This window comes from Leptonychotes weddellii, chromosome 2, assembly GCF_054177405.1.
Source record: "Leptonychotes weddellii isolate Sample4059 chromosome 2, ASM5417740v2, whole genome shotgun sequence".
Classification (NCBI taxonomy): domain Eukaryota; kingdom Metazoa; phylum Chordata; class Mammalia; order Carnivora; family Phocidae; genus Leptonychotes; species Leptonychotes weddellii.
This window is the reverse complement of record NC_138370.1, coordinates 89,619,362-89,635,490: the sequence shown is the minus strand read 5'-3', so window position 1 is coordinate 89,635,490 and position 16,129 is coordinate 89,619,362. Positions and strand designations below refer to the sequence as shown.

The following is a 16,129-nucleotide window of genomic DNA, read 5'->3' as shown; positions in this document are numbered from 1 at the left end:
CAGCAACCCTCAGTTTGTTTCCTGAGATTAAGAATTCCTCATATCAGTGAGAACATATGATACATGTCTTTCTCTGATTGACTTATTTCCCTCAGCATAATACCCTCCAGTTCCATCCACGTTGTTGCAAATGGCAAGATTTCATTCCTTTTGATGGCTGCATAATATTCCATTGGATATATATACCATATCTTCTTTATCCATTCATCTGTCGTTGGACATCTTGGCTCCTTCCATAGTTTGGCTATTGTCTACCACCTCTTCTTTATCCATTCATCAGTCGATGGACATTTGGGCTCTTTCCATAATTTGGCTATTGTAGATAATGCTGCCATAAACATTGTGGTGCATGTATCCCTTTGAATTAGTATTTTTATATTCTTTGGGTAAATACCTAGTAGTATAATTGCTGGATCATAGGATAGTTCTATTTTTAATTTTTTAAGGAATCTCCATACTGTTTTCCAGAGTGGCTGTACCAGTTTGCATCCCATCAACAGTGCAAGTGGGTTCTCCATTCTCCACATCCTCACCAACACCTGTTGTTTCTTGTTTTGTTGATTGTAGCCATTCTGACAGGTGTGAGGTGATAGCTCATATAGTTTTGTTTTGTATTTTCCCTGATAAGTGATGATGAGCATCTCTTCATGTGTCTGTTAGCCATCTGTATGTCTTCCTTATATAAAGAATTTATAAAACTCAACACCCAAAAAATGAATAATCCAATTAAAAATGGGCAGAAGACACTAATAGACATTTTTCCAGAGAATAAGATTTTTCACCTGTAAAACTCTCCTATTCCCACTGTGGACCAGTTTTCTCATTTAGGTGACCATTAACACTATTATTCTTTTTTTCCCCTTCCTATTTAAAGTAAAGGTATAAGCAAAATGGAAGAGGAATTAGATAAGCAAATATGGTCATTTTGGATACATTTATGTGAGATCTTGTCTTGCTAGGTCTCAGGCTGGGCAGAGCAGCCTGTTTAATTGGCTTCGGCTCTTCTTCCATCACTTCTTAATACTTGTGTGCCAGCTCCATAATGAACCTTTTGTGCAGATATCTGCCTGAGGCAAGTATTATAAAGTTGTATAGAGAAAGACGAACTAATTGAAGTAACGTGTATAAGGAAAAGAAGGGATTTTATTTCCCTTCTGAATATCACTAACATAAAAAATAAAATTAGGTTTATTTATCAGATGTATGGGTTTGCCCCTGGCATTAGCAATATTCAAGATGAAAAAGTGTAATTTTCCAAATATGAAAAAAAGTCTATTAGCATGAAAGTTGAAGAAGATAGAAATAAGGAGAATAAATTTGAAAAGCCCCACTCTGGATCCTAATTTTACAGTTCTTACAAATAAAATTACAGGTATTTTTCATCATCTTGTATTTAATGACTATATTTATTTCTCGACTTCTATAAAATATTAGAAGTAAGGGGAACTCTTCTTTGGGAAAAATCAGCATGTGTATCCAAAAATTGAGATGATTTCAGGTAGTATGCCATTTTGCCTTTTGGAAGTTTATCAGTCTTCATACCCCAAAAATATAAATAATTCTGATTTATACATCAGAAATAATCTGATTTTTCTAACATATCTATTCTTTACAAATGGAAGCATCTTTGGAATCATCTCTTATGGCTTTCTTCTTCTCTCTCTCTCTCTCTTTCTTTTTTGTCAATTCAGCCAGTAATACACAGGCAAAAGAGTTAAACCAATACTTGATTATGAACTAAAGACTAAGTTAAAATATTCTTAATATGTTAACATTTTCACCAATAATTTTAAGACCCTTTAGTCTGTAAAGTATAAAATTCTTATGTTTTATATTTCCTTTCATCATAGAGCAATAGGACTATGAACAGATAATCATCTGTTTGATTCTTTTTTTGTCTTAGAGAGAGAGTGTGTGTGAGCCGGGGCCGGGTGGCAAAGGGAGAGAGGGAGAGAATCTTAAGCAGACTCCACGCCCAGCACAGTGCCCGACTCGAGGCTTGATCTCACAACCCACATCATGAGCTGAGCCAAAATCAAGAGTCGGCCACTTAACTGACTGAGCCACCCAGGTGCCCCCTATTTGATTCTTTTAACCAATAGTTGCTTTGGTGGCTTAAGAAATTCCTAGTGGTATTATAATTTCAGAACTTTCTAGATATTAGTTTCACTTAACATGGAAGAAATTCAATATTAGATCATTCATATACAATAGATTTATAAGAAATGTTTTTCACTACTTCAAAACCAAATTATTTTCTTTTTTAATAATTATTTTATTTTATTTGACAAGAGAGTGCACACATACACAGCAGGGGGGAGGGGCAGAGGGAGAGGGAGAAGCAGACTCCCCGCTGAGAAGGGAGCCCAATGAGGGGCTCGATCCCAGGACCCTGGGATCATGACCTGAGCCGAAGGCAGATGCTTAACCAACTAAGCCACCCAGGCACACCCCCCCAAATTATTTTCTTAATTAAATAAAAATCTTGTAGTAAAGCTTTTATAAGTCATGGATAGGAATTTGAGCTAAATTAGCTGAGCAAATGCTTTAAATGTTTAGCAAATCTTGCTACTTTTCAGGCCTTTACAGATAATATTTGGCAATTTTGTTTGTCTTGATGAGAAGATCCACAGGGAATAAAGGGGAGAAAAAAAAATTTTCCAGAAAACTTGTGCTTTCCCGATTCAGAAAATTTTCAGTAGACAATTACTTTCAGATAAATACTGGAATTCAAAATTGACAAATTCTTGTCAGATACCATAAGATAGGGAAGGAATCCAAATTAATTTCATCTGCTATGCCAACTCCAATTTTTGGAAGCAAGTGTAGTCACCTGGAGATTTCTGGTTGAGAAGTCCACTTCTAAGACTCAGCCCAAGTCTCACCCAAGGGAAAACTGCTATCATTAGTTAGTGATGTTGCCTTGGGAGAAGAGTGAGGAGGAGTGACCTGTTTCCCATGAATTCTCCATCCCAAAATTACATGTTTGGGTAAAGCTTGTGTTAAAATTAAGAGAGGTCCAGGTGCAGTGAGGCATGCTACTAATTTGGCAGATGGCTCTCTTTTTTAGGTCAGAATGAGAATGAGAAAAACCTTGATGGAATCAAAGTAGATATTAGCTGCAGGAAAGATATGAAATTTAAGTATAGTGGATTTGAATGATAGCCATTATAAGCTTAAGTAATACCCCAGTCCTTGATTAGAAATACCATTTTCTGAGAATGCTGATGAGTTTTCCAACATACAAAAAGGTATATGTGTATTGGAAACATACCTATATCTCTTAAATATATTCAAATATATTTCAACACTTGAGTTGAAAATGAAAATATAAACAGGACTTCAAGTAATGTATTTTAAAAGTTTCCTGCCCATATGTCAACATAATATCAAGGTGCTACAGTAAGTTTGGGGTGAGAGGTAGCTGCAACAGAGTACCTCTCAGAGTTAAATTAGAATAGATCACAGCAAAGATAACTAGAATAACACTCTAGTTTGAAATGTTCTACTGTTACCAAAGCATTTTTTTTACTAAAGAAAAAAGTGCCGACCAAATAAATTTAATGCAGATAAAAATATATTAGCACTGTCTAAGAGAGAGAAAACCTCAGCCTTCTCCATATGATATTTCCAATATCACAGGCCTAGACCCCTCTGATGTGGGTTGGATACAGAGATTTTGGTTAATATATTGACTTTGAAGTTTAGGTACAGTTGGGAGGTGGGCCCACCAGGCTATCTGATCCTAGGACCATGAAGAAATTAAGAATTCTTTTGTTTTTTGTGTGCGTCTGTTTCTAAACTCACCCAGTGACTTCTTGATTATAGTTCACTTTCCTATATGAAAAGAATATGTTGATCATAAGAACTTATACTCACTAGAACAGTAATTTGCAGTGCAATTTTATAGATCTTTGAATTGGTGAATACTTCCCATGTAACCTGCCTACCAGGAGAAGATCCCCTCTAATTGTACATATTCTAATATTTAAGTTGCTCCATAATTTACAATTTCCCATTTTAAACTAATAAATGGCTTTCTGTTCTTATTTATTAATTTAATGGTCTTTGCTAATTTCATTCTACCACTAAGAATTGGGAGCTCTTTGTGTACATACAAGCACAAAATTTCTACACAAACGTATCATATACGCAGACACAAATATTCCTGATCAATTCATGGTGCTACACCCTTTAAAAATGAGTTTACTTACTTTATATACCTGTAAGATACCATATAGAAGGATATTAAAAACTGAAACTTAGGAAGATGACAAAAAATATTCATTGACAATGACTACACTGCCCTCAACAAATAGAAGCCTATAAATCTCTGACAGATATACAAAAGGAACTAGTAAGAGTATACTGTCCATTGTAACATGAATTTCCAGTTCCACCGGTCTTAAGAAGATACAAAAATACCTAACTAGTGTGACAAATGGGATAGTTCTGGATTAGACGTGGTTGTTCTTGTGGGAGCCGTATTACCTTGTATGGCTCTGAAAAAAGATACCACCTTTCTGCTCCAGTGTTCTTATTTCTAATTACAAATTGTTCTGAGTCTTTGCTTATGTTCTTATTCAATAAACAGCTGCTAGGTATTGAGTTATTAACAACTGATGTCTGTGGGACACTTGGCCTCCCTTTAACATACTTGATAATAAAGTCAGTGCTTGCTTCACTTATTAAGCCAAAAGAGTCATGAGATTCATGCTCTTACCACATTGCGTGGAATGCATATGGAGCAAAACCCTGACAGCATAGCAAAATTATACTTCCTTCATCAAACTGTTAAACGTCCCATACAAACAGCAGATAATCCCTATATGCCCATATTTTATTAAATACTTTTTGTCTCTGTGTTTCTCAATTTGACATAGCATCCATCCACTATACCCTCTATACCCTCCTACCCAAATCCCTAAAAGCTAAATCTACATTGTGTTTCTCTAATTAAAGAAAAATCATAAGCATGGATGCAAAAAGAATGAGTATCTTAACTGGGAATAACACATTTGAATGGATTACAATGAAAGTAAAACAAAGTTCACACAAGATAGCTGTATATACAAAATTTAACCAAAATTAACCCACAAAAAAATATTTTTAAAACTATAATTTAGGTTTATGTGTCTTTATCTATAAAACTCATCTTTTTTTCCTAATGGGAAATTTTGTTTCTTTCCTTTCTTATTTACTACTCTTGCAAAAAATTGTAAGGGTAACAGAAAACCCATTATTAAAAATTAAATAAATGATAATAACAACTTTGGATAGTTGAAAAATGATTCCTGAACAGGCCTAATAATGAGTATTACCTGAGACACCTGATTTAAAAAAAAATCCAAACTTTAATGCATCAGAATCTCCAGGAAACAGTTTGGGGGACCTGAATACTTACCATGAGCTTTAGTTGATTCTTATGGTCAGGCAGATTTGGGAAATACTACAAAGGAAGAAAATGGAGAAATAATGTTGGTAATCAAAGATTACCAAAAACTGCTACAGAAATCATGGACCTAAGATCAAGGTATCAGAATTGAAAATGAACTCAAATCTGCAGTAGGATTTAAAAAGCAATGAGAATAAATGTTTTTCTTAGGGACCAGAGAACCCTAACTTGAACTGGAGTTTAAAGTAGAGGTAACTACTGTTTATCTTTTAAAGCTTAGCTTAGAGATCACCTTCCTCAGGAAACTTCCTCTACTCTGGCCCCGCCTTGTGTTCCCATAGCATCCTCTGCAGACTCTCTCGAAGTACTTATTACCTTACACTGTAATTGTGGGTTTGCTATGAGTCTGTTTGCTTCTTGTGGTAGAGAATGTGTCCTTCATCTCCAAAACCATTCCCATGTTTAAACATGAGGCCTCGTACCTAATTTGTATTTAACATATATTAAGAAAGAGAAATGGACTTTTCCAATGACCTGATACAAAAAAAGGACAATGAATCTAAAAGGAAAGGAAATCTGGGTGCTGGTAAGATAGTTCTCCAATCAAAAGCGTAAGTAGAACCTATTTCATGAGTTGGCTGGGACTGAATCACGCACTATTATATGTAATGGTCTCTTCTTTACAGAGACTTGTTTTTGTTGAGTTCCTCTGGTTATGAGGATGAGAGACTCACTCAGGTTACCTCAAGTAATGGGTGTGCTGTCTGCAGAAAGCTGAACAATCAGGGCCCATGGGATCTGAAGGGTTCTTCTGAGTCTAAGGCAATTCTAGGGTCCATAAAAATTAGAATTACTAATCTTGATCTTGCCTTCATACTTTAATATGAACACACAAATGCTTTTCCTTTGTCTGAATGTCTCTTCTACTACAGACTATATAGTCCTTCTCTGCTAGTGCTGCTTGTTTTTTGCTTCCACTAAGAAAAAAAATTCTTCATAAATAAATGAACTTAATTGACCAAAAAAGTGGGTATAGGGTACTGGTAAAGCAAATTATGTTTTGCCATAGTAGAATACATTCAGCTGTTAAAAACATTATTTATGTTATATTATTTATGACCTATCAGGGATAGAATTAATATTTACTCAGTTTTAGTTGTTCTCTATCTGTAAGTCTCATATGTCACCTAACACCTACCTCACCACATGATTGAGTTCACATCTTTTTTTCTATATAAGGAAACATTCTTGCAGGAATGATCTATATGTGTGTTTCATTTTTGTGCTCCTACTGTGTCTAGGTCAGTCTCTTGAATATAATAAGAGGTCACTAATTTTTTTTAAATGATGGACTTAATGCATGAATAGTTATGTCTTAGGAGCATCACTTGACTCATGGTATATCCAAATATGAATAATAACAAGACTGGTTTTAATAAAACTACATTCTGGAAGATTCTCTACTTGCAAGTAAGTGAAATTCATGATCCAGGAAATTTTTAACTGACCCTTAATGGTGGTAGGTTTTCACAAGTGATGATGAATTAGCCTGACATGGAACAGTGGATATTAAAGCTGAAAAGAGCCACAAAGTTTATCTATTCAATCACTAATTTTAGGCTCAAGATCATTCCTGTAGTATTCTGTTGAGAACCTTGATTTTCTTTTTTTTTCCAGTAGCATGGGCATTATATATATATAAATATAAATATATATATATAAATATATATATATTTAGGAGGGTTTTTTTTACTTACTATTAAATATAAATTTTTTTAATTTTTATTTTTTATTATGTTCAGTTAGCCACTGTATTGTACATCATTAGTTTTTGATGTAGCTGGGTTTATACACAACTAATGAATCATTGAACACTACATTGAGAACCCTGATTTTCTTGACTCTGAGTTCAGTGGTTCTACCAACATGCTGCTTCTGCATTCTTGGTTAAATTGGCCTTAATGTGATGCACATTACTCTCAATGTGACTCAGTTACCTGGTACCGAAAAAATGTGTGAATGGTTTAAAATTTCCAGCCATTTTCTAGGAAAAAGGAACCCATCTCCTTGTTGAGTAAAAAACAAACAAACAAACAAGTGCTTTGGGGAGCTGAGTTCAAGATGTTGGCATGGCAAGATCCTGAACTCATCTCCTCCCATGGACATGACAAATCTGCAACTACATATAGAATAATTCCTTCTGAAAGGGACCTAAAAATAGAATGAACAGAGCCTCAACAACAGAGGATAAAAGTGTAGCATCAAGAGGGTAAACAGAAGCAGAGACATGGATTCTTGAGGGAATACAAACACACCCCAGCCACAGCAAGTCACAATCAAGAGGGATATGAAAGGTGCAGAACTTTTCCCTGAGGAGTGACAGATCAAAGCTCTATATCAGGCATTCCAATCCTTAGATCCTGCACAGGAAAAACAAGCCCCCCAAACAAAAGGCTTTGAAAATCAATGGAATTATGTTCAAGAAAATTACAAAACCGTGGAGAATGGAAAACCTGCTCTTAAAAGGCTTGTGAGCAAACTTACTTGACCCAGAAACCAGCCCAAAACACCCAATTTGTAAAGCACATAGATGGTAGATAAAGGAGACCCATTTACAAACCTTAAAGCATCCACTGGAAAGGCAGGACAGCAGGGACTCTCCTCAGGGACTAAGACATTTCTCCTAAGAAGACATACAGGCACAGGCCAACAGGCACATGGAAAGATGCTACTAATATTAGAGAAATGCAAATCAAAATCAAAACCACAGTAAGATATCACCTAACCCCTGTTAGAATATCTGTTATCAAATGGACAAGAAATAACACATGTCAGAAAAGATGTAGAGAAAAGGGAACCCTATGCACTGTTGGTAAGATTATAAATTGATGCAGCCAGTATGGAAACCAGTATGGAGATTCCTTTAAAGATTAAGTATAACACTACCATATGACCCAGCTATTCTACTTCTGGGTATTTATCTGAAGAATACAAAAACACTAGTTTGAAAAGACATATGCACCCTTTGTTCATTGCAGCATTATTTACAATAGCTAAGGTATCAAAACAACCTAAGTGTCCAGCAACAGATGAATGGATAAAGAAGATGTGGTACATTTATATAATAGAATACTACTTGACCATAAAAAAGAATGAAATCTTGCCATTTGTGACAACATGGATGGTTCTTGTGGATATTATGCTAAGCAAAATAAGTCAGAGAAAAACGAATACCATGTGATTTCACTCAAATGTGGAATTTAAGAAAAATAAACAAATGAATAAACAAAAAAATAAAAATAAATTCATAGATACAGAGAACAGACTAGTGGTTACTAGAGGAAAAGGAGGTTCAGGTGTGGGTGAAATGGGCAAAGGGGGTCAACTGTATGGTGATGGGTGGTAACTAGATTTGTGGTGGTAATAACTTTGTAGTGTGTGCAGATGTCAAATTATAAAGCTAAACACCTGAAATTTATACAATTAAAAAAATCTAAGACAAAAAAAGTGCTTTTGTAAAAAGCTTTAATAAGCACTTATAGCCAAGGGAAAATGTTGAATGTACGTTTCAAGAACTACAAATAAAAAATAATAATAAAAGAATCACTTTTTATCTTGTTGATGTTACTTCTAAATTGATAAGACTTTTAAACTTGTAAAGCCAAATTATTTTATTTCATTTATTTGCTATCCTCCATATCAGCCCTATTTTTCTATCAGTAATGTTCTTCATGACTAACTATGGTGTTATATAATTACTTGCCACTGTGAGATTTAAAATACTACAAGAAAGTATGGTTAAGTCCTTTTGATTTCCACAGTTAAGAAAAACAGAAATATGATAAATTCTCAAGTCATTGGAATGGATATTAAGAAATTTTTAAAAATTGATATTATGTTAAAGAAATGAATATTATGTTATTCCTTGTTTAATCCTTTGATAGTTTCTCCTTCTTTCAATAATCATATATACATCTTTCGCTCCACCCAGTTTCCCTAAATAGGACCTACTGTCTCATTCTGTGCCTTAAAGAACACTACTGGGTTCAAGTTGATTCTTTCCAGCAAATCTGAGTTCATATATCATCTTTTTATAGAAGACTTCCCACCACTCTCCAGTTTCTTCTCTGTATTCGCATACCACCCAGGCATAACCCTAACATAACTTGCCCACAGCACCATAATCAGTTATCTTTCTCATCCAATAGTCTGTGCATTCCTTGATATAAGACATTATGTATTATTCTGTTTTATAACCACAATATACTGCAAAATTTGGGGCAAATAGTTTTCAATAAATGACACTGGATTAATTTACAATGCCTACATATGTACTATCCTTTGAATCTGAAGGGAAATCCGGTTGCCTGTAAAGTACCTAATCACAGAATCACAGAATTGACTCAAGAGAGTTTGCATTACTGGGCAGAATGATCTCCCAACATAGCATCTAGACAGATTCTTTTTGAAAGTCATTTATGAAAAGATGCTCAGTTTCATTCATGGAAGAAAAATGCAAGGTTAAATATACTGAGATATTATTTATCTACCATGTTGACCAAAATTCAAAATATTGATAAATTATGTTAACAAGGTTGTGGAAGAACAGGTGTTCTCATACATCCTAGTGGTTGTGCAAAGTGGTCCCTAATGCAAGAATTTAAAATGGTGCAGCTGCTATGGAAAACAGTATAGTATTTCCTCAAAAATTAAAAATAGAACTAGCCTATGATCCAGCAATCCAATTTCTGGGTATTTGTCCAAAAGAATTGAAAACAGGATCTTGAAGAGATATTTGCTCGCCTATGTTCAGGGCAGCATTATTCACAATGGCCAAGAAGTAGAAATAACTTAAATGTCTATTGACAGATGCATGAATAAAGAAAATGTGATATACGTGTACAATGGAATATTATTATCCATCTTTAAAAAGAAAGGAGGGGCGCCTGGGTGGCTCAGTCATTAAGCCTTCAGCTCAGGTCATGATCTCAGGGTCCTGGGATCGAGCCCCACATCAGGCTCCCTGCTCGGCGGGAAGCCTGCTTCTCCCTCTCCCACTCCCCCTGCTTGTGTTCCCTCTCTCGCTGTGTCTCTCTCTGTCAAATAAATAAATAAAATCTCACAAAAAAAAATTTTTTTAATTAAAAAGAAAGGAAATCCTGTCACATGCTACTGCATGGATGAAACTCGAGGACATTATGCTAAGTGAAAAAAGTCACAAAAGGACAGATCTTTCATGACTCCACTTGTTTGAGGTATCTAAAGTAGCTAAACTCCTGGGGGCACCTGTGTGGCTCAGTTGGTTAAGCGACTGCCTTCAGCTCAGGTCATGATCCTGGAGTCCCAGGATCGAGTCCCACATTGGGCTCCCAGCTCAGCGGGGAGTCTGCTTCTCCCTCTGGCCCTCCCCCATCTCAGGCTCTCTCTCTTACTCTCTCTCTTTCAAATAAACAAATAAGATCTTTAAAATAAAATAAAGTAGCCAAACTCCTGGAAACAAGGCATAGTGGTGGTTGCCAGGGATTGGGGAGGAGGAAATGGGGAGTTGCTGTTCAGTGGGTATAGAGCTCCAGTCATGCAAGATGAAAAAGTTCTAGAGATCTGCTCTACAACAATGTGTATGTAGTTAACGATACTGTAATGTACATTTAAGATTTGCTAACAGGATAGAATTCATGTTACTTGTTACCATAGTTTAAAAAAAAAAAACTTTAAAAAATACCTTTTTGTATTCTTGACAATACTTTCTTTTTTGAATACAGCTGAAAAACAATGTTACATTATTCTCAGTGTGCAACTTAGAGATTTGACAAGTTTAGTTGACTTTATGCTATATTCACCACAACTGTAGCTACCATCTGTCCTGATACACTGCTATTACAGAATCATTGACTATATTTCTTATGCCTGTGCCTTTTATTCCTGTCACTTATTCATTCCATATCTAGAAGCCTGTATCTCTCACTCCCCTTCACCTATTTTGCCCAATCCCAACCCTCCCCCACTCTGGCAACCATCAGTTTGTTCTCTGATTTACATATCTAATTCTGCTTTTTCTTTATTCATTTTCTTTTTTTTAGATTCCACATATGAGTAGAATCATATGGTATTTTTTTCTCAGTCTGACTTACTTCACTTAGTATAATATCCTCTAGGACCATCCATGGTGTCTCAAATGGCACAATCTCATCTTTTTTATGGCTGTGTAATATTCCATTGCATTTATATACAACATCTTCCTTATCCATTCATCTATTGATGGACACTTAGGTTGCTTCCATATCTTGGCTATTGTAAATAATGCTGCAGTAAACATAGGGGTGCATATATCTTTCCAAATTAGTGTTTTCACTTTCTTTGGGTAAATATCTAATAGTGGAATTATGGACTCATATGGTACTTCTATTTTTAATTTTTTGAGGAACCTCCATACTGGTTTCCACAGTGGCTGCACCAATTTACATTCCTACCAACAGCATACAAGGGTTCCTTTTTCTCCACATCCTCACCAATACTTGTTATTTCTTGACTTTTCAACTTTAGCCATTCTAATAAGTATAAGGTGATATCTCATAGTAGTTTTAATTTGCATTTCCCTGATGATTAACAATGTTGAACATCTTTACATAAGTGTTGGCCATCTGGACATCTTCTTTGGAGAAGTATCTATTCATGTCTTCTGCCCATTTTTAATTGGATTATTTGTTTTTTGGGTGGTAATTTGCATAAGTTCTTTATATATTTTGGATACTAACCCTTTATCAGAGATGCCATTTGCAAATATCTTCTGTTCAGGAGTTTGTCTTTTAGTTTTGTTGATGGCTTCCTTTGTTGTGCACAAGCTTTTTATTTTGATGTAGTCCCAACAGTTCATTTTTGGTTTTGTTTCCCTTGCTTCAGAAGACATATCTAGAAAAATGTTGCTGTGGCCAATGTCAAAGAGGTTACGGTCTGTGTTCTCTTCCAGGATTTTTATGGTTTCACATCTCACATTTAGGTCTTTAAACCATCTTGAGTTTATTTTTGTGTGTGGTATAAGAGAGTAGTCCAGCTTCATTCTTTTACATGTAGCTGTCCAGTTTTCCCAACACCATTTTTGAAGAGGCTGTCTTTTCCACATTGCATATTCTTTCCTCTTTTGTCATAGATTAATTGACCATATAATTGTGGGTTTGTTTCTGGGTTTTCTCTACTGTTCTACTGACGTATATGTCCATTTTTGTGCCAGCACCATACTGTTTTGATTTCTACAACTTTGCAGTGTAACTTGAAATCTGGAATTGTGATGCCTCCAGCTTTGTTATTCTTTTTCAAGATTCCTTTGGCTCTTCAGGGTCTTTTGTGGCTCCATGCAAATTTTAGGATGATTTGTTCTAGTTCTGTGAAAAATGTTGGTATTTTGATAGAGATGATGGTATTAAATCTGTAGATTGCTTAAGTCTTCACTGGATCGTGAATTTTTTTTTAAATAAAAGTCATTTTTCTAGGTGTTATTACTGGGTAACATAATAACCCAAAATACAAAGTCTTAAAAAAAATTAATCCTTCTATCATCTTTTATGGTTTTAGTAGGTCAGAATTCAGGAAGGGCTAGACTGGGTGATTCTGGCCTCAGGTGTCTCTTGAGGTTGCAGTCAGATGAGAACTGGAACTAGGACACTAGACCACTGGAACAGCAGGGAGCTGGCCGGGTATCAGTCTCAGGGCTTTTTATGTGATCTGTACCCACAGGCTTCTAAGGGATTCCTCACATCAGGATGGCCTCAGGGCAATCACAGAGCTTTAAGTCTCCATCCAGTGTCACAGCAAGCAAAGCAGAAGCAGAACTGCTTTAGATTCAGAAGTCACAGCATCATTTCTGCATCACAAAAGCCTACCCACATTCAAAGGGAGGAGAATTAGATTCCACCTCTTTACAGGGGAGTGACAAAGTTCTAGAAGAGAGAGAAATTGTGGTGGCTATCTTTGGATATTATAATTTGCCACAATTATGGAACAAATGGGGCAATGTAAATATGGACTATACAACAGATGATATTGAATTAATAATGTTTTCCTGTGTATGATAATGCTATTTGTTTTTATAATATACATGTTCTTAGATGATGCATGCCAAAGGATTTGTCAATAGTGTCTTGACATCTGTAACTTATTTTCAAATGATTTAGCAAAATAAAAGATATTTAAAGAGAGAAAGAAACAAAATATGAAGCAGACATAGTGAAATGTAAGGTATCAGAGAATAGAAGGATATACAGATGTTCATCATCCTAATAGTTTGCTTTTCTCTGTTTAACATATGCTTCTCAAATAATTGAGAGGAAAATAAAATATAAGTCAGATTACATTATTTCTCTCCCCACATCCTCTAAACCTCCCTACTCAGAGTAGAAGCCAGACTCCTTACCAAGACCTCCAGGACTCTGTGATCCCCAGTCCTTACCTCCTGGATTTCAACCCCAGAGAGAATAGCAAGTACAAAAGCCCCACAGGTGTGCTTGCACAATTTAGAAACAATATGTTGTTTACAATATCCCATTTTAACTGATGCCTTGTATACATCTCATGCATAAATCCTTGTGTACAATTCTTGGAGAGCTTCTGATTTGATGTGAAACCTCAGTTCCCTGCCCATTCACTCCTTTCTTGATTGTAAGAACTTCAGCCCTAGATGAACTCCGTCAAAGCCAGATGCTTTCTCACTACCCCCACAGAGGCCGGAGAATTCGGCCTAGGAAAGGAAAATCTGGGCCAGCAAGGAAAATTTAAGAAGGTTCCCAGTTATATTCTAGTTGGGATTTCACCAATTTGGTATTCCCTTCAGGACAAGATACACAGTTTCAATCTTACCACCAGGGCACATTGTATTGTATTATATTTGAGGTTTAGATTGCCTAAGCGTGCCCTGTAATAACTAGTAGGTCTTAACAAGATTTTATTTTGCAGGATTTAACCTGCTGGCTTTCTTGCCTTTGGCTAATGCTCAGTGTTCTGTCAGACTTGACTTGTCTGTGGCCCTAGAGCACGGTGCTGCCTGTTGCAGACATTAGTAATTTCCTCTCTTGGATAGGGGCCCTCACTGGAGCCATATTTGCATTCAGATATATTTGCTCCTGATGTTTGGCCTTGGGACTCAGCTGAATTGTGATTCTTTCTGAAGGTCATGTGATACAGCCTTCAGGGGAGGTGTTAGTCACATAGATAATTGGGCCTTCTGGTTTCTAAGACGAGTGGGATCGCCACATCTTTCCTTCCAAACCAGTGAACATTGTGTTAAGTAGGGCTGGTTGGTAAATTCAGCATGTCCTGAGCTCACAGCCAGCTATGGGGCCAATGAGCAGTGCAGGTTCTAAGACAACAAAGGACATGCTCACCTTGGTTCTGCAGAGTTTACACTGTGCTTTCATGTGCTCTTTTTGTTAGAAATTAGATATTTAATAGACATTATAAATTAAGATTCAAAAATTATTATCAGGCCATCTGAATACTCACTGCACTGTCATGAGTAAAGTGAGCAAACCCCAGGTGAGATTCTCTATGGATAGTGAAGCAGAAGGCTGAGACATTCGTTTGGAGGAAACAGGACAGTTAAATGCCAGGAAGGCTTGGCTAGGTGTCCTCTGTATTAAAATTATGATTCTGAGATTGCCATTTTCCAACTTGGCAAAAGCCTTGAAAAATCTTTATGTTCTTAATACTATAATTCCACTTCTACGAATCTGTCCTAAGGAAAGAATACTAAATACAGAAAAAGACATTGTAATGGGAAGATAAAATGTAAACAAATTATGTCCAACTAAAGGGAAATGTTTAAATAAATTATGTCCACTTATTATACAAATTTAAAAATTTATGCCTGTTTATAATTTGGCAATAACATGAAAAGTAGATTTATTTTATATAAATAGGATGCAATATTATACATAAAGTATCAAAACTGTTTAAATACTGAAAAGAAATGCATCTTTGAATGTTGAGAAATAGGTATATTTTTTTTCTGCTTTTCTATATTTTACAATTTTTCTTTAATGAGTTTCCATCACTTCTTCTTTACAAGAGAGGTAAAGCACTGATTTTTTTTATTAACATATAATGTATTATTTGTTTCAGGGGTACAGGTCTGTGATTCATCAGTCTTACACAATTCACAGCACTCACCATAAAACATACCCTCCCCAATGTCTATCACCCAGCCACCCCATCCCTCCCACCCCCTCCACTCCAGCAACCCTCAGTTTGTTTCCTGAGATTAAGAGTCTCTTATGGTTTGTCTCCCTCTCTGCTTTTGTCTTGTTTCATTTTTCCCTCCATTCCCCTATGATCCTCTGTCTTGTTTCTCAAATTCCTTCCATCAGTGAGATCATATGATAATTGTCTTTCCCTGATTGACTTATTTCACTTAGCATAATACCCTCTAGTTCCATCCACATCCTTGCAAATGGCAAGATTTCAATTTTTTGATGGCTGCATAATATTCCATTGTATATATATAGCACCTCTTCTTTATCCATTAATCTGTTGACAGACATCTGGGCTCTTTCCATAGTTTGGCTATTGTGGACATTGCTGCTATAAACATTGGGGTGCAGGTGCCCCTTCAGATCACTACATTTGTATCTTTGGGGTAAATACCCAGTAGTGCAATTGCTGGGTCATACGGTAGCTCTATTTTCAACTTTTTGAGGAACCTCCATACTGTTTTCCAGAGTGGCTGCACCAGTTTGCATTCCCAAC

General features: G+C 35.9%; 1 protein-coding gene and 1 long non-coding RNA gene across 10 annotated transcripts in view; one reads left to right on the top strand and one right to left on the bottom strand.

Annotated features, from left to right (window-relative positions):
• Positions 1 to 16,129, bottom strand: part of LOC115942825 (uncharacterized) — a 455,446-nt gene that overhangs the window by 356,149 nt on the left and 83,168 nt on the right. The window contains exon 4 of one of the 7 annotated variants that reach the window (XR_014143166.1): positions 5,405 to 5,449. The exons of the other annotated variants lie outside the window; for them this stretch is intronic. This is a non-coding gene — a long non-coding RNA (uncharacterized LOC115942825). The remainder of the gene's footprint in view (positions 1 to 5,404; positions 5,450 to 16,129) is intronic. 7 annotated transcript variants of the gene reach the window in all.
• The window catches only part of LOC102741513 (N-deacetylase and N-sulfotransferase 3), a 163,769-nt gene that overhangs the window by 91,186 nt on the left and 56,454 nt on the right, over positions 1 to 16,129 (top strand). The gene's annotated exons all lie outside the window — the stretch shown is intronic.